Source organism: Phascolarctos cinereus, unplaced genomic scaffold (assembly GCF_003287225.1).
Source record: "Phascolarctos cinereus isolate Bilbo 61053 unplaced genomic scaffold, phaCin_HiC Scaffold_2;HRSCAF=192, whole genome shotgun sequence".
In the NCBI taxonomy this organism is placed as follows: Eukaryota; Metazoa; Chordata; class Mammalia; order Diprotodontia; family Phascolarctidae; genus Phascolarctos; species Phascolarctos cinereus.
Window position 1 is genome coordinate 90,745,235 of NW_027555625.1, and position 23,256 is coordinate 90,768,490.

At 41.9% G+C, this 23,256-nt stretch overlaps 1 long non-coding RNA gene across 1 annotated transcript; it reads right to left on the bottom strand.

Moving 5' to 3' along the window:
- Window positions 1–1,994: 1,994 nt before the first annotated feature.
- On the bottom strand, window positions 1,995–9,349 carry LOC144455593 (uncharacterized). Its single transcript, XR_013484311.1, has 2 exons — window positions 9,116–9,349; window positions 1,995–3,143 (listed from the first exon to the last, which is right to left on the bottom strand). It is a non-coding gene; the product is annotated as an uncharacterized LOC144455593 (long non-coding RNA).
- Between the last annotated feature and the right edge of the window lie 13,907 nt (window positions 9,350–23,256).

Here is a 23,256-nt window from a genome sequence, read left to right on the forward strand (position 1 = left end):
GATCCCTAAAAAACTCAGATCTCTATCTTTCTCTTCCCCCCTAACCTAACATTTACTTGCAAGGACCGCATGGCCTTTGTAGTTTGAAGTCTTAGACTAGGTGAGGAAGCTGCTCATTTCTTCTCAGGCTTCCTTTTCCACCTCCAAGGAGCCAGGATGGTCAGATAACAATCAACACACATCTCTTAGACAGTCACTGTGCCCAGGTATTGGGGATACAAAGGCAGAGACTGCATCTCTGGTTCTGGACCTTTAGTCCACTACCTCTCTGCCAAGACATAGAATATTATTTTATTAAAAGTTAATGTATTTGAAGGTTAGTTGGGAAGATTTGCTGTGACAATATTTAATAAAAAAAAATAATTTTTAAAGGTTTTTGACTCACATGTAAGCCCCCTCACCCACCCCAAAGAATGAAACTCTTTTAAGATATGCAAATTGTAAATGCTTATAGTTCATGGTTTTCTGTAGCATGGCTTTGTAGCTAATTTTGAATCTTTAAAAATTCAACAATACTTTAAAATTTTTCATTATTTTATCTATTTTTTATTAAATATTCACATTCAAAATAAAAATATTTAAGCAATCCATTTAAGCAATACAAATTCCTGCCTTGGCCATGTCTCAAAAATGTATACCTAATTTTGCACCCTTAGACCCTGGCTTTTGTGTCAAGATGCAGATAGAGGGCTTCTTCAGTCCTCTGAACTTAGTTGGTGGTATCAAAATAATTATAAGAATTGCTTTAAATTAAAATTTAAAAGCAGAAAGCAGTAAATTCCATGAAGCTTGGGGGGAAGTGGGAGGAGGATGTTTTATTTCAGATCTATCATAATCTCTCTTCAAGGGCCCTGCTGAGTGGTCACAGGGCAACCCTTACCCCAGCTCACATAAAAAGGGACTACCTAGCACAGGGATCCTGGGTCTGGTGCCTCCCCAGGGCCCCCCAGTCCTTGGGCCAGGGAGGAAGACCCCTGCCCTCCCCAACTCCAGGCCCTTAGAGACTTCTGGGAGCCTTTGACTTAGTCTATGTCTGTCTAACAGGCATATATCTAGATCTGATCTTGCACTATTTGGCGGAAAATTTTTAAATATCATTTGAGAAGGTAAGATCAAACTTTAATGATGAAATAAAATTAAATCAGTTTTCTGGGCCTTTCTACTAGGAGAAAGGACAGCTAAAAGCAGCTGTTTCAACAACAAAATCAATTTTTGATGCTGAAAGACCAATGGATCTATCCACAGCTCCTTTCCATCCTGGCTCCCCTTTCTGAGCTTGGAGCCTCTCTGTTCACACAAGGGTACCCAGCTCAGGACCAGGAAGGGAGTTACAGGAAGGAAGTCAACCAGACTTCTAACAAGGTGAAGACATCACTCCTGGGTCTCTGTCCTCAAGACTAAGCATTTGAAACAATTGACTAGCATTTCCTAAGCACCTAGTATGTACCTGGCGCTGTCCTAAGTGCTGGGAATACAAAGAAAGGCACAAGTTAATCCTTGCCTTCAAAGAGCTCCCAGAGTAACTGGGGAGACAAAGTACAAACAAATGTACAGATCAGCTAGAGACAGGATGAATAGGAGATATCAATAGAATGGAGGCTCTAGAATGAAGAGAGACCAGAAAGAGCTTATTGCAGAAAATGGGCCTCAGAGGAGGTCAAAAGGTGGAGATAGGAATATTCCAGGCGTGGGGATCAAAGACTGAACAAGTTCTGAGTGAGGAGATGGGTTAGAGGTGGAGGGATGGAGGGTGTAAGAAGACTGGGAATAGAAGGGCTATAGAGACCAGAAGATTTCAGAGGCAATAGGAAACCAGCTCAGTTTATTGACAGTGACAATTTATTGACAAGGATGAATTGGAGTGAGGAGAAACAGGAGGCAGGCACATCCCCCTTCCCCCAGCAGCTATTGCCATAGTCCAGAGGTGAGGTGATGAAGGTCTGCAGCAGGAGATGATAATGTAAATGAAACAACACTAAAAATAGCCAAACCAGTTCATTTGTGAGCATTAACCTTCGTGCAGAAGGATAGTTACCCATGGTTTATTGCTGAATTCATTTATTCAAGTATTAGGTGCACAATGCTACAGGCTGGGATACAATGAGGAACAAAATGGTCTCAAAGACTTTCAATGCTAACATAATTTAAAAAAAAATAAGAAATCTTAGAGCTCATCCAGTCCAATGCCCTGATTTTATAGATGAGGAGACTGAGGGAAAGAAAGAAAGAAAGAAAGAAAGAAAGAAAGAAAGAAAGAAAGAAAGAAAGAAAGAAAGAAAGAAAGGAAGGAAGGAAGGAAGGAAGGAAGGAAGGAAGGAAGGAAGGAAGGAAGGAAGGAAAGAAGGAAGGAAGGAAGGAAGGAAGGAAGGAAGGAAGGAAGGAAAGAAGGAAGGAAGGAAGGAAGGAAGGAAGGAAAGAAGGAAAGAAAGAAAGAAAGAAAGAAAGAGTGCTTCAGTCTGTATTCAGACAGTTTTAGTCCTTTCTCTGGAGGTGGAGGGCATGCTTCATCATGAGTCCTTTGGGCTTGTCTTGGATCACTATATTGCTGAGAATTGCTATGTCATTCACAATTCTTCATCATACAATATTGTTGTCACTGTGTACAATGTTCTCCTGGTTCTGCTCACTTCACTTTGCATCAGTTCATGTAACTCTTCCCAGGTTATTCTGAAACTATCCCACCCATCATTTCTTGAAGCACAATAGTATACCATTAGAGTCGTATACCACAACTTGTTCAGCCATTCCTATTGATGGACATCCCCTCAATGTCCAATTCTTAGCTACCACAAAAAGAGCTGCTATAAACATTTTTGTACAAATTTTTTGACCCCTTTGGGATACAGACCTAGTAGTGCTATTACTAGATCAAAGCACCATTTTATAGCTCTTTGGACATAGTTCCAAATTACTTTGAAGAGCTCTTTGAATGTCCAATAGAGGGATATGGTTGAACCTAGCATGATTGGGGCTTGCTGAAGTCTTTAGAGTAGACATGTCCAGAGCTGTGCTTTAGGAGTTTGCTTTGGTTTCTGCAAGGAGAATGGGTGGTGAAGGCAGATTGAAGGCAAGGACACTAGTGAGGATTCTTCAATACTCCAGGTGAGTGGTGATGAGGATCCAAAACAGGATGAGGAGGGAGTCTGTGAGGAAAGAGAAGGGGAAATAGGTTGGAGCAAGCAAAATTTGGCCAAGTGATTGAAGGTATGGATGGTTGAAAGAATGGAGACATCACTCTGGGTGGCTGAAAGAGTCCCTGATTAGGCCATGGCTGGTCCCTGTAAAGCAAGGGTATGTAGGGGCAGGGGAGATTTGAGGCTGTTGAAAGGCAATCCCTCTTCCCCTTGGATCCTCAGGCCTCCCAGAAATAGCAAATAGACAAACAGGAGCTCAAAGGAAAACCATCCCATTTCACCTTCCAAACCTTCCTCAGCGCCAGTCCCACCCCTTCCTTCCCCCCACCATTTCTTAAAGGCAGGGATGAGCCTTAATCCATCCCGGCAAGGGTTGGGAGCAGATGAAATTTTTACAAAATGCATTTTTGCTTGTCCCCACTCCCAACTCCACCATCAAACATAGCGGGGATGTCACATACACCCTCTGACCCCACACATCCAAAGTCCCATTATTTACCATTTCTGTTTTCATGTTCAGTGATTACAAATCCAGTAAGCGCCACTAATGAGAACTAAAAACCAAAAGAATCAGAATCCAAAGCCAAACTGGTGCACTTACTACCAAGGGAAAAGCAAAAAATGAGTTCATGAAGAAAAGAATAAGAGCCCACCCATCCTCGGCTGATTTCTCACCTCCCTTCTGAGGGCCATCTCCAGTTGTCCTGATCTATAGCTTGCCACTGGACCCAGATGGCTCCAGAGGAGAAAGTGAAAGCCCTTCACTGCCTGGCCCTCCTACCTTTTCTGTGTTTTCATACTTCATTCTCCTCCACACACTGTTGGAACCATTCCTCTCATAGATGACTCCTTTTCCCCTCTTTGCCTTTGCATTGGATGTCCCTCACGCTAAAAGTACTGTTCTTATCATAGTGACTGGCATAGAGTCAGAACATAATAAATGCTCCCTGCCTTGTGCCTCATAGAATTCGTGTTTTTTTTCCTGTAACACTCTGTTTTCATAATGAGCTCACTCTAAGCCTAGGGGCTACATAATGGTCCCTCAAATGCACATGTTTCTTCTTTGGAGAGAGCTTCTTTTAGGCTAGAAGTTAATAAAACAATCACATTTGTTCTGAGCCCCCAGGTAAGAAACTTCTCCCCATTCAGGCAGAGCTCAGGCTTTCAACTTTAAACTGTATATCTATCTCTCCCTAGCAAATTCAGATTAGGGAAGTGTTTGGGCCAAGACAGCCAAGCAGATTGCAGCATGCGTGGCTAGGTGGGCACCTGGAAGGGAATTTAGGGAAAGAGCTGAGGAGGAAGGTACATCTGGTGGCATCAGCTCAAGCATTCTGCTCCAAGATGCCAGTGGAGTCCATGACCCTCTTCCATCTCTCCCTTCTCTGCCACAGCTCAGTTCTACCTTTGTTTCTTTTCAAATGAGATCATATTTTTAATTGAGAAGATATCAATAAATACCTTATCACAGTGCCTGCCACATAGTAGGTGCCTAATAAATGCTTGTTCCTTTCCTTTTTAATGGTTGCCCTGGGGACGCCAGGTCTTTTGGGGTCACCTTTCTGCTACCAGATACTTAGAATTTCTTTCTGGTTTTAAGTGGTCTCCTGGTTTCATACCAGCTCCTCAATTAGTGACCACCCGCACCCCCCAATTCTCCAAACCCTGCCTAATAAAGCAGGCCTCCTCTGGCCTTTAGTTCTGATTGGTTGATTTCATCAAGAAGCACCCCCTTTTCAACTACTCTCAAGTGGGGTTAGATCATCAGGAATCAATGCCCCCCACCCTAATTCTTTGAGACTCAGCTTAAGCTCTACCTTCTCCAGGAAGCCTTTTCTTCTGAGATCCATTCTCCACACAGTCCCCCATTCCACCCCAGCTGCTAGCACAGCAGACCACTTGGAATCATTCATGTTGTATGTACATTGGACACACTCATATACAGCACTTACCTCTTGGGGCAGGGCTGGCACACCTTACAATCTAGGCCCTCCCAATAGTACCCCTCTTTACATTGGCACTTGGCATTGATATTCTTATAACAAGGCATAAGCATCTCTTGGTCTGTCCAAAATGGACAGGTTTGGATTAAGGTAACCCCAGAGAGGCCACCAAGCTTGTCATATGCTATTCCAAGGGGAGCATCCCTGGAACAAGCAAACGTCCAGAAGTGTGCTGCTGTCTCATCTGGCCAGGCAGCTGGCTGGATAACCTCAGAGCTCCAGTAAGGCAGCTGGGAGTTACTGCCCTGGTGTAAGGCTTCCTTCCCATACACAGGAGCTGGTCCTCCAGTCTGCCTGGGTAAAAATGCCAGCACCCTGGGACACCCTAGCAAGGATGTTGTTCACACTGAGCTCAGCTCTCCTGGTCTCTGAAGCATAGGTATTATATATACTCTATATTGTACACAGCCTGCTCAACATCACAGCTAGTCTACTACGCAGCTGGGTGCTCCACTGGAGAAAGCTCTAGACCTGGAGTCAGGAAAACCCAAGTTCAAATCCAGCCACTTACTAGCTATGTGACCCTGGGCAAAGTTCTGTTTGCCTCAGTTTCTACAAGTGTAAAATGAGGATAATATTAGTGTTTGGCTCCCAGGGTTGTTGTGAGGATCAAAGGAGATATTTATAAAGTGCTTTGTAAACCTTAAGTACTACATTAATGCTAACGATGCTTATTCTTGCTGTTATTGCTGTTCTTGTTACTATTATTACCCAACAGTGGTAAGCTTTGCAAGAGGCTATGCCCCACAGGAACCTGGTTTATCTGAACACCAGGTTGGGTCAGGGGAGATGGCATATGCAGCTATTGTTCCCCCATACAACGAATTTAATACACATTTATTAAGCACCTACTATGTGCCAGGTACTGTGCTACACAACAGGGATATAAAAAGAGGCAAAAGACATTCCCTGCCCTTAAGGTACTTACAGTCTAATCGGGAAACAACATGTAAGCAACCATATACAAAACAAGCTGTATATAGGATAATTAATAAGAAATAATTAAAAGAGGAAGGCACTAGAAATAAGAGGGGCTGGCAAAAGTTTCCTGTAGGAGATGGGATTTTAGTTGAGACTTAAAGGAAGCCAGGGAGATCAGTAGTCTGAGTGGAGGAGGCAGAGCCTTCCAGGAATGCGTGACCCCTTGATGACTCATTCCTCCCATGAAAGTAGGAAAGAAACAGTAGGCATGTCTGTGTATGAGGGAGTGAGGAATAAGTGGGGATAATGTTGCAGTCTCCACAATATGGGACTCCCTCAGCAGCAAAGCATAGATGGAAAAGCACACTAGGGCATCTGTGGAATTAAGCCGGGTGGATATCCCTGGCAGGAGGGCAGTGGGGGAATTCGGGTCCCTCAGCTGCATTCTCTGAGTCTCAGAACTAGCCTTTCCCACCCAAAGTTCTGTGACTTTCTTCTCCTACTTGGATTCTCCCAGAGTTAGCCAAACTCTCACCTCTGACAGGGGAAGAGCTGAGGGACAGGACACTGGGAGAGCCCATAGAGGATACCCCCCAGAAGGCCAGTCTCTGTCCCAGGTGCCCACCTTTCCTGGGACCTAGGTTGTTCTCCACCAGGGATCCAGGGAAGGCTACAATCAAAGGGATCCTTTTCTGTACTCATACTGACCTTCAGCAGCTTGAAGGACAATTCAAAATTCTCCAAACCCTGACTTCTTTCACCCCTCCCCAACCCCCCAGCACTGATCTATGAAGAGTTGTTCTCTGGAGGGAGGAAGTAGGCCAGTTATGGGTGATCCTAAGTGAGATGCCCCCTCCCACCTAGGTCCTCCTGTCCATGAGGCCAACTTCCAATTCTTTCCTCTGACCATCAAATTGGAAACTTGAGGCTTGGAGTGGAAAGATGGGGACAGTGGTCTGCTACCAATGCCCAACTCTGACTCAGGGGAGGAGGTCACTCCAGGTCTGATGCCCCAGGTCCCCTGGGCTGGCATCCCTCTCCTCAAGGAAGCTTGTAGCAACGTACTGACCTTCTCTGCACTGGGCACACTACCTGCAGGTCTCCAGTCCATTCTTGGGGGCATACTCTCCAAGGGGGCACTCCTGACAAATTCCAAGGGTGTGGGAGATAGTGCAGTGTTTGTAGACATAGGTGCCTGTGTGAGAAGGCCACAAAGGCTGAATAAGACTCAGTAGTGACTAAGGGTCAAAGAGAAAATGCCTCCTCATTACAAAGCAGAAAATTCCCTTTTCAGCGTATGCAGTCTTCTATTCCCATAGTACTTCACCTCTGAAAAGAAGGGAGGGAGGTACATTTCCTCAGCTGTTCTCCAGGGCCAGCCTAGATCCTTACAATTACCTAGCAGTCCCTTTAAGATCATTTGTTCTTCCAATCTATGTTGTCGGAAGCCCTTGTGTGTATTTTCTCTCCTTGTGTCACTTTACATCAGTTCCTCCTCATGTCTTTTCACAGGGCAGAAATCCCCCCTTGCATTCTAGTACCCTAATCCATTTAACTAAGGGCATCCATGACATGTCTAGTTCTTATGCACCACAAAAAGACAGGGTGCTATGGGTCCATAATAGTCTGGTGTGTCTGGGAATCTTCTTTCTGCACTGCCCTGGCTAGGGTTTATGTCCATCATCTCTGGGTCACAGGAGCTGTATGAATAACTAGGATAAAATTCCACACAGAAATCTGGCATGCCTGAACCAAGTCCTATTCCTACCAGCACTGTATTCCTGTCTACATTCTTGTCTTCCCACAAGCCCTCCAGTATCAGAGTCAGACTGGGAAAGACTTGGAAGGCCAAGCCAAGGAGTTTTTTATTTCTTCCTAAGGTTAATAGGGAGCCACAGAAGCTCCTTGAGCACATTAGGCTATGTATGATATGATCAGATCTGTAGATTGTGTCTCAGAAATGCCAACTTGGCAGCAGTGTGGAAGATGGATTTGAGAGGGGAAGAAGAGAAGGAATGGAGCCCTTCCAGAAAGAAATCTATTGCAGTAAATTAAGCAAGAGGTGCCGAGGGTCTGGGGTCTGAAGGAAGGCAGAAGCTGGGGCAGTGGATGATGAGAGGGTTGCAGGGGATTCTGCATGGTAGGGAACCATTCTTAAAGGTGGAGATTTTTCACATTTGGAGAATAGTGCACACAAATGCTGGAAGAGGGAGGAAGGTGGCATGTAGAGTTCAGTGAGACAAGCCTTGTTGAGCATGGCTGGACCAAAGGGCATAATGAAGGAGAATAGTATGATGAGGCTGGAAAGGGAACCAGGAGCCCCCGGTGCATGGATTAAAAAATGCCAGGCTGAGGAGTTGGTATTTTCACGTAAAAGCAGTAGTGAGCCACTGAACATATTAGAGCAAGGTGGGAAGCCTAGCCACCGATTTTTCATCCAACAAGTGAGGTTGAGAACAGCTGTGGTACTTAACCCATAGGCAGGCTTTAATTGGGGGAAAATGCTATGAAAACTTTAATAAGCCCTAGAAATAACCACTCTTTGACACTAAGCCTCAGCTTTTTTTTTTAAAGTCAATTGGGGTTAAGTGACCTGCCCAGGATCATACAGTTAGTAAGGGTCAAGTGTTTGATCTGAGGCTGAATTTGAACCCAGGTCCTTTTGACTCCAGGGCTGGTGCTTTATCCACTGTGCCACCTAGCCACTTCCTGAGCCTCAGCCCTCAAATGTGGTCGGGGCAGAGGGAGAGGAGTTGGAAGCTGGCCCCGTGGAGAGGAGAATGGGGAGAGGGGTCAGGGACAAGAAGTCACATACCAGCTGGGCAGTAAGAGCAGCAATGCCCCTCATGCCAGTATTCCTTTTCAGAATCGCAAGACTCGGCTGATGCTCTGTAATTTTGTTTGGACAGCAGGGTTGACTCCGATTTTCTCATAACCCGGTAAGAGAGACAAAATATTCCCAAGGTAAATAAAGTCTGAAGGTCTCTCCTCCCCTGAAATTCTGCGAGTCTGCCTAAAATGTGTCCCCCGACCCGACCCCAGGTCTCCCAGGCTTACCATAGACAGCAGCAGCAGCAGCCGGAAGGAGAAGGAGCCTTCCTCGTGATCCATAACTCCTCTGTCTGGCAGATCTGGCCGGGGAGCAGTCAGACCTACACACCTGGGCAGAGAGCCACGCTGCCCTCACCCCTGATGCCGACTCATGCTGACTCTTTTTTTTTTTTTGGCTCATGCTGACTCTCGCAGACTGAGGCTGATTGAGCACCGCCCTCATGATTGTTAGAAACTGCCCTTGAGGCTGAGGCGGAGCATCGTGGCCCAGACTCCCACCCCTGCTCCAGGTGACAGCGTGGGCAGGGGCACCTCAGGCTGAGCAAGAGATTGCGCACTGACTCTTTCCCAGGCGTTCCTTTCCTTCTGTTAGAAGTCTCTTCCCCTCCCAGGTCTCTCCTAGTCCCCACCCTCTCAGTAGTCTGTCTTCTGTTCTCTCTGTCTCTCATTTACCTCCTGTCTCCATTTCTTGCTCTTTCTCTCCCACTCCCGTTTCCCTCCCTGTCTCCAATTGTCTATCCTTCTGTCTTTTGGTGGGCAGAAACTGATGCTGGTGGATATGAGTTGGGCTGATTGGGGGAAAGCTGAAACTGCTTTGAGGTTCAGTCCTCAAGGGATCCTCCATCAAAGGGAAGTAGTCAGAAAAATAGCAAGCAGGGAAACTATGGAGACAGAAATGACCAAAGGTTTGATCCTGGTAAGAATGCACACCTGGCACATACATACATACATACATACATACATACATACATACATACATACACACACACATATATTATACACACATGTAAACACACACCTATCTCAGTGTTACATTGAGGGCTGGTCAGAAAAGGTGGGTGAGGCCTCAAACCCCTCCCTGGCAGAATAGGTGGATGGAAACAATTCCAACAGCCATGAAGACAGCTGAAGCAGGTGTTTCAGGCACAGTATTAAACTATTGGAATTCCATTTTAAGTAAGAAGAAAGGCAATGCCAGCCCTCAATGATCTTACATTCTAATGAGGGAAGATAACCTTATAAGAGGATGCTGAAAAGTTTTTAGGGGAGAAGAAAGTTACCCACACAGAGGCATGGTGGAAAAATCTGGAGAGTCAGAAGCAGAGCCAGGAGAGGAATGAAGGATGGTAGGACTGGGCCCCTCATCAAAATGGAAGTTCTGGGAGAAATTTATCATTGTGAGAAAGGGGGCCACAGAGGTGTAAGGATGTTCCAAGTGGAGAAGCCACAGGTTCTGTGGAAAGTTCCACAGTGAGAAGGCAACTGAGGCATTGTGGCAAAGTCTGGAAAAGCTAGCTAGCTAGACATATAGTTATACAGACAGAGATAGAGACAGGTAGATATAGGTAGATAGATAGATAGATAGATAGATAGATAGATAGATAGATAGATAGATAATCACATATGTGCCCTAGGCTCTTTTTTTCTATCCACCCTCTGATGAGCAAGTCAGGATCCCAGAAAAGGGCTACTGTTCACCTCAGAGTTCTAGGAAGTAAGCCTTAAAGAATTGGGGTTATCTTTCTCTAGTACTATTACTAATGAGCCCATATCCAGTGTATTTTCTCCTGTTTGTTGTTGTTGAGTTGTTTTCAGTCATGTCCAATTCTTCATGACCCCATTTGTTTTTTTTGCGGGGGGGCTGGACAATGGGGTTAAATGACTTGCCCAGGGTCACATAGCTAGTAAATGTCAAGTGTTTGGTCTGAGGCCGGATTTGAACTAAGGTCCACCTGACTTCAGGGCTGGTGCTATGTCCACTGCGCCACCTAGCTGCCCCGTTTGAGGTTTTCTTGGCAAAGATACTGGAGTGGTTTGCCATTTCCTTCTCTAGCTCATTTCACAAATGAAGAACCTGAAGCAAACAGGGTTAGGTGACTTGCTCAGGGTTGCACAGTGTCTGAGGCCAGATTTGAACTCAGAAATATGAGTCTTCTTGACTCCAGGCATAGTACTCTATTCACTGCACCACCTAGCTATGCTGTTACTACCTGACAGCATTGCCCAATCATCAAACCAGTGAATACTGCCCCAATATAATTTTCTCTCCTCAATATAAATTATCCAGTTAACATAAATTAGCTTTTTACAAAGCGGTGTTTAGTGAGAAAATACAGCAAAACCCAAAGTACAGAAACTTCTGAAACTAGGATATCACTCTCTTCTACCAGTCCTGTCCCTGGAAAGAGTGGACTCAAATTTAAAATTTTAACTGCCAACATTCCTCTCACCAAGTTCAATTCTGTGTATTTGCACAGCTGATGAATTAATGACTCCCTTTCTTGAAGGATATGGTATATTTGCTATTGGGTCAATTCACAGCTGAGCTTGGACAAGCAGGTTACTCCACAGGGCTTGCTCCTCATCTGACTCAGTTGCTCCAGATGGGATTGGTGGCTTATGGCTCATAATTATAGGATCTCTGGTAGCCTTTCTGATCTTTCAAAGCTAACAAGATTATATAATCTTATTCATTCTCTCTCTGATATTCATTCATCTAAGATCAGCATAGGTACACCAAAGACAGAAAATAGAGGTAGCTATGGGTTCATGGCCATATGGTGGCCTGGGTGCAAAGATAAGGAACCAGTAGAGTCAGCTTTCTCAGTCCAGAGGCAGACAAAAGCTCTTGTCTTACTTCGAAGAAAGAGAAAAATTTAATCTCTTTGCATCTGCTGCATAGACATTCAGTTTTAACTAAGCAGTCAACTAAAAGACATTTGTATCACCCTACCATAAGAGAAGAAAACAGCCAGAGGATACCTGTACATACTCTAAAATGGGGAAATGGAAGGCTCCTCTTCATCATATACTTCCAGAAGAAGGCTCATCATATCTCTCATGGGCCAATAACAAAGAACAACGTGTGTACTCCTACGACCGGGTCCCCACTGACCAGTCCCCCCATTAATCTGTGATAGACAATGCAGATGGACAGAGCTAGTCCCAGAGGTGATTAGGAGAAAAATGGGCTAGATTACTTTCAGGACATCGTAAAGTTCTTTTACTGATCCCAAGGTTCTCATGAAATCAGAGGCCAATCTTTTCAATATTGACATTTTGCTGGTGCTCCATGGCAGTGACTTGGAACACCATTGCTTCTGAAGAACTAAATATGGGCATCACATAGAAAACAATAGATAAGTATATTGTGGATATAAGAAGGTTGCAACATATAACCAACAGGGAACTCCCAAGAACAGGAGTAAAAGATACCATTAAGGAATTTCGAGATAGGAAGAGAAGGGATGGTCATGTGACAAGAAAGTGATATGGCAGAATGCTCCTTTAGTGGCCTGATAATATTGGAAGAAAGTGAGGAAAGCTCCTAGAATGGAAGAACATGGAAAAGAGTCACACAGGTTGGGCAAGTATAGATGGATCAAAGAAATCTCAGAATCTACAAGACCACAGATCCATCTGAGTATTTGTATGTCTTCAGAATTTCATTCTTAAGAGATTCCCATCCCACCCAGACTTAATTATTCATACAATTTTAGGCCAGAGAATCATATCTAGTCCTTTAATAATCTGCTTTCCCTAATTCTAAGGTGCACATCAGACTTTTTTTTCTCAAATACATTTCCATCATCTCCATTTCAGCCATCATGTTCTTCTTTGTTGGTCAGAATCTCATTCAGAATAGTAGTTCCTCTTATTGTTTCCTTTTCAAAGGTGAAATTAGCATTAATAAAAGAATAGAGTCTATGCTTGTGATTCCATAGGTAAAGGAAACTCTACCATTGTAGGTCAGCATGTTCTCTGCAACTTAGAGAATTGCTTAGGGCACTGAGAAGTTGACTTGTCCTGCGTCACATAGCCAGCATTTTTCAGGGACCTCAGGGAACAAAGATCTTCCTGGCTCTAGGAAGATTCTACACACTTCATCATGCTAACAGTCTATCCTTAAAGCATCTGATATTGTGCAATAATGCAGATAAATGAGCTATTTAAATTGTTCTTTACTTTAAAAATTTGTTTAAGGAGCACTTTGTAATTGAATCTGTGCAAGTATTTTATGTGTTGGTAGATTTATCCCCAATTACTTTATACATTTTGTAGCTATTTGGAATGAGATTTGTTTTTCTATTATTGTCTCTTGGATTTTATTATTTTTCCATAGAAATGTTGTTTTAGGGTTTATTTTTAAGCCTACAATTTTGTTGAAGTCTTGATTAATATCTTTGTGGATTCCATAGAATTTTCTAAGTAAACCATGCTGTCACCAGCAAACTGGGACAACACACAAACAGGTATATGCAAAGCAAGCTAGATATAAGAAAAATAGGAAATAATTAACTTTGGAGAGAGCAATTTCAGTGGAATGATCAGATTGGAAGCCAGACAGTAAAGGGTTAAGAAGAGAATGAGAGGAGAGAAAGTGGAGGCATCTATTGTAGAACGCCTTTTTGAGAGCTTAGCTATGAAGAGTAGAAGAGATATATGATGATATTTAGCAGGGATAGAAGGATCATGTGGGGTTTTTTTCAGGATAGGAGAGACCTGGGCATGTTTGTAGGCAGAAGTTGAGTAGATTGAAGAATTGAGTAGTTAAGGTGTCAGAGAATTTATATGTATGTTGAAGTCCTCTAGTTTGAAGACAGGAGGTAGGGAGGAGGGAAAATTGTAAGCCAGGTATTGAACTTCTTGAGAAAGGAAGGGGGCGATCTGGAGGTCTATAGACAGCAGCTACCAAGATTTTGATTGATTGGTAGATCTGAATAGCATAACCCTTAAAGGAATAAGTGTTACTGAGTGATAGAGGAAGGGAGATAACCTGGAAGTGACAATGGGGAGTAAGGAGTATTCCAAGTATCCTGCCTCAACCAGGAAGCCAAGGAGTTTGAGTGAAGGTGCAGACAATATTAGAAAGGACCCTTTCTCATGATAATAATAATAATAGTTTGGTGTCTACATATATAATTGAAGGAAATGATAAATTCCATTTCAAGGTTAGTGAAAATAAAAATGTAATTTTTCCCCATCCAAGTTCAGGATCCACCTGAAATCTATCCCATGCACTCCTATTCAACATGAACAGTCATGTCTATTAATTATATCCAAGTGTTCAGTGGTTCTTCTTTTTCCTTTCTCCTGTCATGTCCTATTTTTCTATTCTCCAACTTCTTGACATGTCAGGTTTCTCTTATGCCTTCTCAATTTCTTTTTCTTCTATTTTTATCTTGAAGTATTTCTTCCATTATTTAAGGAACACTTTATTTTCCTTATAATTTGATGAGTTGAGAGGTATTCTTTGAGACTTTTTACATTCTCTGGTAGGAGGGAGGCCAGCATGCATTTTGACTATACATAGCAATTATCCAGCCATTACAAAAAAGACAAACTCTGTATATTCCAAGTAAGCCACTATCAACTTCTTTGCTCTCTATACTTGCTGGAAGAGAAATCCTTCATCCTCCATAGTTCTTGCTAGTAGCTACTATGGCCAACTGTCATAGTAAGCTTTCAAATCCAATTTTCCTGACTTCAAATCCAACAGTCTTTCCCCCCACTATAGTAACGCCAAAGTTTCTAATTAATTCTGCTATCCTCTTCTGTTTTGTGGGTGAATTCATTCCATTCACAGTTATGATTGCTGACTGTGTATTTCCTTCCATCTCATTCTCTTCTATTTTCTTTTACCCTGTCTCCTCCTTAAGAGTCTGTTTTACTTCTGACCACCATTTCCCTTAATGTGCTCTCTCTCTCTTATTACCCTTCTTCTCCTAATCCCTTCCCCTCCTACTCCATGTTGGGTAAGATGAACTGCTATAAGCAGCTATGTGTGTATATATGCTCTTCTCTCCTTGAACCAGTTCAAATGAGAATGAGGTACAAGTGTTTCCCACTCCTCCATATTTTTGCCTCCTTTGTAAAAAGTCTTTCTTGCATACCTTTTTTATGTGAGATAATCTCCCCCATTCTTCCTCTCCCTTTTGCCTTCTTCCAATGGATCCTTCTTTCTCACTGTTCAATTATTCTTTTGAGATCATCCCAACATAATAGACTCAAACCCATACCCTCTGTCTAAGTAGACTTCTTCTAACTGCCTTAATTATGATAATGTTCTTAGGGTAAACACACACACACACACACACACACACACACACACACACAAAATATCATCTTCCCATATGAGAAACAGTTTAAACTTGTTACATCATTATGATTTCTCACTCATGTTCACTTTTTCTTGTTTCTCTCAAATCTTGTGTTTGGATGTCAAATTTTCTATTTAACTCTGGTCTTTTCATTAGGAATGCTTGAAAGTACTCTATTTCATTAAATATATATTTCCCTCTTAATAAGATTATGCTCATTTTTGCTAGGTGGGATGTTCTTGGTTGTAATCCTAAGTTCTTTGCTTCCTGGAAAATCATATTTCAAACTCTATGCTCCTTTATAGTGGTAGCTGCTAAATCTTGTGTGTCCCTGACTGTAAAACCATGGTATCTGAATTATTTCTTTCTGGCTTCTTGCAGCATTTTTTCCTTGGCTCTAGATTTTGGCTATAGTATTCCTGGGAGTTTTCATTTCGGAATTTCTTTTAAGAGATGACCAATGATTATTTCAATTTCTACTATACCCTCTGGTTCTAAGATATCTGGTGGTTTTCCTTTATAATTTCTCAAGGAAGAGGGAGTTTATAATGCACTCTCAGTCTTCTCTGAGAGTTTGCCTCTTTGTTCATTCCCTTTATTTCTAGTCTTCATTTTCTATCCACTGATTCCTTGACTATTGCAAATATACCTAGATCACCTCAAACCTTAAAAAATCCCTTTACTTAACCCTGTCATCCCCTCAAGCTACCATTCTACATCTCTCTTCCATTTCTCTGCTAAATTCAAAGAAAAAAAATAACAACTATATCTGTTACCTCAACTTCCACACCTTCCATTTCCTTCTAAACCCTTTGCTATCTGGCTTCTGATCCCATCAGTCATATAAAATTGTTCTCTCCTAATTCTCCCCCATAATATATATATTATAATATATAATTATAGTATAATATATAATATAATATAATATAATATAATATAATATAATATAATATAATATAATATAATATAATATAATATAATATAATATAATATAATATAATATAATATAATATAATATAATATAATATAAACATGCTAATAATCCCTTATTTGCTAAATCCTTTAGTTTTTTCTCAATTATCATCCTTTTTGACTTCTCTATAGCATTTGAAACTACTGGCCCCAACCATCACCAGGACTAGGGGCTCTCAACCTGGTGTCAGCAAACTTTTAAAGATATTTTGATAATGACATTTCAGCATAATTTGTTTCATTTGTACTTTTATGTATTTTGTTTTGTGCATTTAAAAATTATTCTGAGGAGTCTATAGATTTCACCAGTCTGTTGCCAAAATATGTGTCTATGACACAATAAAGTTTAAGAACTCCTAACCTAGATTCTCCGTACTAATTAGGTTTTAGTGACATTAACTGCTGCAATCTGACTGTTTTCTCTTCTTTACCTACTTTGCTGGATCATTATCTATGCCCCACCTAATATGTGTGGGTATACTCTATAGCTCTGTTCTGTCATCTTTTTCTACTTTTTCAGTGATCTCATCAGCTGCTATGGATTACTTAGGTCAGTGACTCTCAGATCAACATATCCAGCCCTCATTTCTCCTGAATTCAAATCCCACATCTTCAATTGCTTTCTGGACGCCTTCACTTTCTGGTCCCATACACATCTTGGACTCAACATGTCTAAAACAGAATTAATTCCCTCCCCCCAGCCCCATGCCTTCTCCTAATTCACTTTTTCTACTGGGGGCACCACCATCTTTCTAGTCACCCAGGCTTACAATATAAGTCATAATTGACTCTCACTCTCCATCGTATCTCCCCCATCCAATCAAATGCCAAGTTCTGATGATTCAAATCACACAGCATCCCTTATATCTATCTCCTCCCTTTTCTCCATTCACAACACAGTCACCTTAGTTTAGGCCCTCATCACCTTTCCCCTGGACTATTGCAATAGACTTCTGGCTGATTTCCCTCTCTTTGCTTTCCAACTCCTCTCTACAGCTGCCAAGTTAATATTCCTAAAGCACAGTTCTAGATATTCCACTTTTGCCTAAGAAGCTTCAGTTGCTTCTTTTAGAATCAAATGCTGTACTTCCCTTGATATAATTTCCTGGTGGCCTCTGGATGTGGTTTCCTGGTCACCTAGGGGCATTAAAGGGCCCACTTAGATGGAGTTATGGCCCTTCAGAATTGTTGGATGTCAGAAGACCAAGTAGCCACGAAGACTGTGCTCTGCTGAACAAATGGGTTTCCACATGGAGGCAAGTGGGGTTGTGTCTATAGATGCTAAGGGGTACTGTATCTTTGTTGCATGTAATTGCTGTGTTAAGGCTAAATAAACCTCCTTTTGTTAAGTGTTCAATGGCCTACTAGTGTTTCATTTTCCCCAACATTGAACCTGAAATAACAAGGTACTAGTATTAGATCTCCCCCTAACACCTTGTGAGGGGAGAGATAGATGAAGTTAATTCATGGGTAGCTTATTCCTTTGTTCATCCCAATCACCCTGAGCCACTGGAAGACAAAATTACTCTGGAATAGAAGCTTCAGGTGCTGTGGCTTCTCCTTGAAGGCAGAAAGGCATGAGGAAATAGAAATACAAATGTATTTGCATATTCTTCCTGACTGGAAATTACTACCCACCTGTAGTCCCTGCTCTTTTTGCTTAATATCCCTTGGAAAGATTTCAACATCTACTTCTTAACAAGTGTGTGTCAATATTCTCATTATTCTCCCACTGCTGTCCCCACAAAGACCTCCAATGAGAGGTCATCAAACTAAGTTCTCCACCACTCTTTCCAAAGTGAACTTCTTAGGGATAACCAGTAATCATTCCACCTACCCCTTTCCACCCAGGATGTGCTGGCAGGCCCAGAGAGGTTAGGTGATTTGCTTGAAAACACAAAGCAAATAAAGGATTAACACTTCTAAGTGCAGAGAGTTAGAACTTGGGCAGATTCCAGTTCTTTTCAGTTGTCAAACAAAACATCAGTGTGTTCCCCTGGCACCATCAAAAAAGGGTGGGTGGATTAGAGAAAGAGAGTGAAGAAAGGAGTCTGATACTTTAAAAGTTCACATTTGGGAGCCTTGATTTCAACATACATACATACAGACAGACACATGCACAGAAATCAGGAAGGGAAGACTGGCAAGGGAAGAGAAAAGACAAAAGAACAGGTAAGGAAAAAGGAAGGCTTGAGAAGGGGAAGGAGAGAACTGAAGAGTCAAGAAAAGAGAAGGATAGGAACAAATGGTAATGAAAGGGGAGCAAAAGAAAGGAAGAGGAAGATAAGAGAAGGCTGGGAGGGAAAGGGAAGAAATGAAAGCTATTTCATTAGTAATTTTAGACAAGAAAATGTACCTGAAAGACCCAGAGTCTTTTACCTATCTCCCTAAGTTGGGTACCAAGAGCTGGGTTCAAATAGACTACAGAATCCTGGTCCCCTTAGCACCCCCAACTCACACCCAACAAGGTCCTTCCCAGCTTTCTGGAGGTCCCAGCTAAGGTGTTCACTTGGGCATCAAAAGAGAATGGGGATGAAAGGAGTAGAGAAGAGTAATGAATGAAAGCTGAGATGGCAGAGAAGGCTGAACAGATGAAGAGTGACAAGGGCATAGTGGAGGGTGCCATTTTGGGTGGCTTAGGAGCTACAAAGGGAATAAATTCAGGGACTGAACATATTTATCTGGAAAGAGAAACAGGGGCTGCTGTGTCTAGAAAGAAGGTGAAGTCATTCGTGCCTTTAAAAAAAAAAGCTCTCTAGCCAGTATCATAATGGACAAGAAGGACCTTAAAAAGTAATGTAGTCTGTTCCTATCTCTGGGCAGGACTAACCTCCAAGACACACAAAATAATGCTAACTGGCATGTAGGTGATGGTAATTGGTCTCTAACTAATTGATTCTACTTCCTCCTCTCCTCTAATACTGCTCCCCTCCCACGTGATGTAGTCAAAGAAAGGAGGTAGATAAGAAGTGATTCCTTTACTAAATGTGAAGTTGTCCTTGGTTCAATTGGAAGGGCAATAGGTTGGCCATATTTTTAATGGTCCTTTCAAAGGCTGACCTCACCAGCTCTAAAGTCAGAGCAGGTTGGTAGCAGTTTTGTGCAATATGACCCCTGAGCCTAGATGAGAGGACAGCTGCAATGCTGAACAGCTGTTTCCTTCCTTACCCCATGGCCCATAACTCTTAGCTACCACCAAACTCACTGTTCCTTCCAAACCAACCATGGAAGATTGTTCCTTCAAATTAAATCAAGAAAAACTCACTTAGGAAAGGGATGGTAGAGAGTCGCCAATTTTTCTAGTTAATTTAATGTCTCCTTATCTGCTCCTTATTTTCTGTTGTTTAAAAATTTATATTATTTTTTTCCTTTTTATTAATTAATTTATTTTTAGTTTTCTACAATCACTTTCATAAGCTTTTGAGTTTTAATTTTTCTCCTCCTCCCTCCTTCCCTCCTCCCCAAGATGGTGTGCAATCTGACGTAGGCTCTACATATACATTCATAGTAAACATTTTCACATTAGTCATGTTGTAAAGAAATATAAGAACCAATGGGAGGAACCAAGAGAAAGAAGAAACAAAAAAAGAGAAAGAGCACAAATAGTATGCTTTGATCTTCATTCAGACTCCATAGTTCTTTTTCTGGATGTGGATAGCATTTTCCATCATGAGTCTTTCGAAGTTGTCTTAGATCCTTGCATTGCTGAGAAGAGCTAAGTCTATCCAAGTCAGTCATTGAACAATGTGGCTGTTACCATGTACAATGTTCTGGTTCTGCTCACTTCACTCAGCATCAGTCCATATAAGTCTTTCCAGGTTTTTCTGGAGTCTGCCTGCTCATCATTTCTTATAGCACAATAGTATTCCATTACATTCCTATGCCACAACCTGCTTAGCCATTCCCCAATTGATGGCCATCTCCTCAATTTCCAATTCTTTGCCACCACGAAAAGAGTTGCTATAAATATTTTTGTACATGTGGGTCCTTTTCTCATTTTCATGATCTCTTTGGGATGCTCCTTACTTTCTTTGACTAAACCAAAGAAAGGGCTTCAATTAGTTAGAAACCAACTATCTTCCCTTGCTCTAACATGTGTATTTTGTTTTAACTTACATGTGAATGAAATTCTTGTCTCTGGGAATATTCTGTAGTCTTAGAATGAGGGTGTCATATGATTATAGAGTTAGACTTAGAAGGGGGGGGTCAAGTTAGATGGGGCCTCAGAAGCCATCTAGGTCAATTATCTCATTTTGTAAGTGATGAGGATCAAAGAGATTAAATCACTTACCCAAATTTATACAAGTAGTATGGGATTGATCAATCAATTTTTAAAAGGCTTATTAAGAGATTCCTGTGTGCTAGGCACTGTGCTAAGCACTGAGGATACAAAGAAAAGCAAAAAGAATCTTTACCCTCAAGAAATTCATATTCTAATGGGGATAGGAGGTGAACATGTACATGAGTAGGTATATACAAGACATAGAAAAAGGGTAGATGGGAGGTAATTCCAAAGGGCAAGGAACTAGCAGCTAGGGGAGCCAGGCTAGGAAAGGCAGAACAGAGAGGCTTGACAGAAGGCAGAGAAATTAAGAGGTAGAGGAGAGAATATTCCAGGTATGGGGCACAGCTAGCAGAAAGGGATGGAGAGAGGAGATGGAGTTAGAGGAATAGTAAGTCAGTGTAGCATAAAGAGTATGATGGGTAGTAAATTATAAGAAGACCAGAAAGGTAGAAAGAGGTCAGGCTTTAAATGCCAAACAGTGGACTTTATATTTGATCCTGGAAATCAAAGAGAGTCACTAGAGTTGGGGGAGTAGGCTCCAGGAGGCAATGCCATCGTTAGAGCTCTACTTTAGGAAAATCACTTTGGCAGCTGAGGTGAGGATGGATTAAAGAAAAGAGTGCCTCAAGGCGGGACACTAAAAAGAGGGCTATTGGAATAGGTAAGGCAAGAGGTAATAAGGGCCTGAGTTAAGATGGTGGCTTTATGAGAGGTATCACAAGATGTGCGGTGACCTTTGTAAAGGTAGAAGTGACAAGATTTTTTTCTTTCATTAAATATTTTCCAATTACACATAAAAGAATTGTTAAAAACCATTTAAAAATTTTTTGAATTCCAAATTCTCTCAGTCCCCCCTCCTTGGGAAGGCAAGCAGTTTGATTTTGATTATACAGGTAAGGTCATGCCAAACAGTTTTCCATATTAGCCATGTTGCAAACAAACAAAAAACCCAACCCCACCCTCAAATGCACACAGACAAAATAGAACAATAAAAATAAAGCAAGTAAAAAACAAGTATATTTCAATCTGTATTCAGAGTTCATCGGTTCTCTCTGTAGAGGTAGATAGCATTTTTCATCATGAGCCCTTTGGAATTGTCTTGGATCATTGAATGACAAGATTTTCAATGAATTAATCATATGGAGGATCATCTAGGAGTCACAGTGGGTGGAATGCTGGACCTGGAGTCAAGAAGACCTGAGTTCAAATCTGGCCTCATACATTTATTAGCTTTATGACCCTGGACAAGTCACTTAACCCCATTTGCCTCGGTTTTCTCTTCTGTAAAATGAGCAGGAGAAGGAAATGGCTGTGCCAAGCACTGGGGATACAAAGAGAAGCACAAATAATCCTTACCCTTAAGGAATTCATATTCTAGCGGGTAGGAGGTGAACATGTAATTGAGTAGTTACAGACAAGGTATACAGAGAGGATAGATGGGAGTATCTTTGCCAAGAAAACCCCAAATGGGGTCATGACGAATCAGACATGACTGAAATGACTGAAGGACCACAAAGTCATATGGAATGAGAATGAAAAGTTGAGTCCAACACAGAGTATTGAACTTTCAAGTAAAAGGACTTGAAAATCATTCCAAGATAAAAAAAAATCTTGCTTCAAGAGCTGGAACAAGTATTTGTGGGATGTGAACCCTAATTCCAAAGCGATATTATTTCTGCCCCACTATAAACTCAACACTTTCCAATCCTTACCTAATTCCTCCAGGCTGCAGAATAATAATTCATGTTAGTCTATCACTTCAAGGCTCAGCAAGCTCTTTCCCAACATAATCCTATGGAAGTAGGTATGATCAAGTTTTATAACCTCCATTTGACTGACAGTTAGACAAGTGAAATGACTTGCCCAAAGTCACCCAAGTACATGTCTGAACCAGGATACAGGGACGCTATAGCTGTTGCCATTAGGACTGTGCACCTGAAAACTCTTGGATGAGATCCATTACTCATCCTATTCCACACTACCTCCAGGGTCAGACCTAGGTGAGGCTGTGTGGGTGTACACAATCCTGTTTTCCTTGTTAAGGCATAATGAAGTGCTATAAACCAACTGTCTGTCATGACAGCAATGGATGAGAGTGCTGATTAAAATGCAGCTGGTGGGGATACTGGCTAAGTTTTCTCTCCTTTATGGCCACACTTAGGAAAGAAAATAATTGGCTCTCTAATTATTTCTATAAAAGTGAGAAAAGTTTAGTAGCTTATTAGCAACTTTATTTGTACTAGAAAATAATTAGCCACGCTTAATAGGTTTCTAATGATTCCAAACAGAGGAGCACATGTTCAGGGAGTTTGCCACCCATAATTCATCATTATGAGTCACTGTGGACTCTTTCCAGACTTTTTGCACATATCTTGGATGCTTGCACATTTTGGATTTCCTAAGCAACTGCTCATATCCACTGCCCCATCTCCTGAAATCAGAATTCTCTGGGCAGACCTGTCTGCTTCAGTTCTGGGACTACTTTAAGAAAAGAATTCCAACCAGCACTTGGGTGTTACTGAGCACTATCTGCCCTCCCTCACCAAGGATCTTGGAGCTTGGATCATCCTTCCTTCTCCCTCAATATGTAAAAAGGGAGAAGGAATGTAATTTTATCCATTGAAGTAGTCATTGAGAGATTCCAATTTGTTGAGGGACTGGCCCTCACTTTTAGGGGGCTATGGGGCATTAGTTGGCTCCCTGCCCCAATATCACCCTGGCCAATTTGACAAAAGCTGCCAAATGATAGAAATTCACTCTCCTTGGGTCACGAGAACTGTAAGCCTAGA